The sequence below is a fragment of the Arabidopsis lyrata genome (assembly GCF_000004255.2).
Source record: "Arabidopsis lyrata subsp. lyrata unplaced genomic scaffold ARALYscaffold_8, whole genome shotgun sequence".
Lineage (NCBI taxonomy): Eukaryota > Viridiplantae > Streptophyta > Magnoliopsida > Brassicales > Brassicaceae > Arabidopsis > Arabidopsis lyrata.
Window position 1 is genome coordinate 20125145 of NW_003302548.1, and position 2750 is coordinate 20127894.

The window sequence follows — 2750 nt, forward strand, 5'->3', positions numbered from 1 at the left end:
TGAATCTCCCTCGACCCCTACCTCTACCAAAGTTTCCTCTGCCCCTACCAAAACCTCGTCCTCCTCTGTTTCCATAACCTCCTCTGTTTCCGCCGTAGCCTCCGTGGCTATTGTTTGAAAACAAGAGTTTACTTTGATCCTCTCCTTGAGTCTCATCCCTTATATGCTCATCGTAAGCTTTTATTCTCCCTACTATTTCTTCAAATCCCGTTGTTTCTAAGTCTAGGACTTGCTCAAGAGAAGCTACAATTTGTATGAATTTTCCTCTAGGAAGACTTGTCAAGAACTTCTTCACCAACTTTGTTTCGTCAATTGTATTTCCGAGAGAAGCAGATTAGGAAGCTATTCCCGAAATCTTTCCCGCAAAGTCATCAACCGAGTCGGTGTCTTCCATCTTCAACCGATCGAGTTGTGACATTAGGGTTTGGAGTCTCGCCACTTTAACACGGTCTGCTCCCTGGTGACGAGATTTGATCGCAGCCCACAGCAACTTTGCCGTGCCTTGCTCTCCAATTTGTAGGATGAGGCTCTCGGGGATTGATTGAAATAGAAGAGCTGTCGCTACATTGTTCTTCTTTCTGTCCGTTGATCATGGTTCTATGGTGTCCCATACTTCGCTTACACTTAACAAGATCTTCATCCTCATCGCCCAAACTGTATAGTTTGTTGTTGTTAACATAGGGCATTGGATCGTTGGGGCTCCAGTGTCTTTTGTTCGTGTTGAAGGTTCCACGTCTCCCATCTTGGATACGTGAAGCTTTGATCGTCGTCTTCGATCGGTACTTCTCCTTCAAGCTCTGATACCAATTCAAAGTTATGATTGTTAGAACTTAGAATATAAAGAACAACACTTCTTTATTAGATTTAGAAACTCTCACAAAACTAAATCTCTTCTCTCTAAGTCTCATGGAACATCTCTCCATGAACCCTTGTATTTATATAGAGCTTGGACATCTCCCAAGTCTATTAGGATTTGGTTAAACACAAACTCTATCTAGATACTTTATCATTATCTAAAACATATTTGTGACGTATATATGAATGATCACAACATTGAATATTCATAGGTTATTATAGGTCGGTCGGTGTTTTGTGATGGTCTTTTGATATGATGATAATATTATTTCGCATGTATAACACAGAAAACGTGTGTGCATAGAAACTAGATAGATTTCGATTAAAATCTTATATGCAGAGGCCAAATTTAACAAAGGTATATCAATTTTTGTAAACATTTTCTTTTTGATTTGAACAGCCAATCAAAAAATGATATTTTTTAATTTAATATATGATTGATTAAAAACTTTTGTATGAACCTAGACCCAAAATTTCTTAGTTATTAAAAAAAAAAAAGTTTTGTAAGCGGATTCATATTCTTGGACGTACAGAAAGATACTAATAATTTTATCTAGTAATTGAAACACATGTAGTTTTACAATATTATTTGAACAATAATCGATGCATGTTAAGTGACATAATAATTTGTAAATTTAGAAGAGCAATTCCACCTTAATTATATTTGTTCTAGTTTATATATATATATTAACGGATTGTGATGTGTGTTTATGTTTGTTTGCAATAACTATATCGATTATATTGATTCCACAAGATTTACACTATTTTTTGTGTGTTCCTGTAACGATTGAGATCTATAGTGCATACACGAATGTATGTTTTTGGCTCTAAGAAATATCTAAAGGATTCTTTTTGGAATGATGGCAACTTTTCACATATTTTCAACGGTGAAGCGGTCCACACGCACAACTTCCTACGGTGGAGCAACTACCATATGTTATGTCTCTTTTAGGATATGATCGAATATTCATATACATAACCTATATTCGTTTATACATACATATATACTTCTAAAAGACTAACCCCAAAATTATATGATTATATCTGAAAGCTCCCAATCCACTATCGTCGAAGTTTTTTAAAATTTAAAACAAGAGTTACAATTATGGTGTCCCTATTTGTTAGTATGTATCACATCGTGTTTCTTATACAACGTTCCTCTGTTTAGTTTCAAAATATCTAGAAAATAGATTTACGTAGATATGGATCCATTGTTATAGTGGAGTTAAACAGATTGGCACATTCCTCTTAATATCGGAGTATAGTTTCAAATTTCGATTTGGTCGAGAGCCCAGAGGTTCTACTAGTGAATTAGCATCAACATTCTGTGACGCTTAAGTAGTGCCACGTGCTGGACCCTCACTAGTCACTACTATTTCCACCCACTTCCTCTATTATTACAGACTTTAAGCATCAAAATGCATCATTTGATTTTTATGGAAAAGCAGCACACATGCATATGTGCTTTGACTATGTATGTCTACGCGTTTCTAACATTATATTGGTAACAAACTACAAATACGTTATAATTATATCATCTTTAGGAAATAATTCCTGACAGATATTTAACAAAATTTGTTGAAGAACATGTTCCATCAGAAAAAAAAAAGCTCCATCAACTAGATCCTAATTGAATGGAGGGACGACATCAATGTCCAGTGCAAAGTTCCAAAATTTTTTTGATGTTCTATGCACAATTAAAAAATCAGGTTATTTTGCTACTGTAAATTTTATTTTATTTCTTAAAAAATTCTTCCCAAAAAATAGTGATGTAAAGCTCTAAGCGATGGTTTCCTTTGCTTATGCTCTGGACCTGCCATATATAACATATTGACATGCATTGTTAAATATTTCAAAAGCCTAAATGAAGTTGATAATTTTTTTTTTTTTTGATA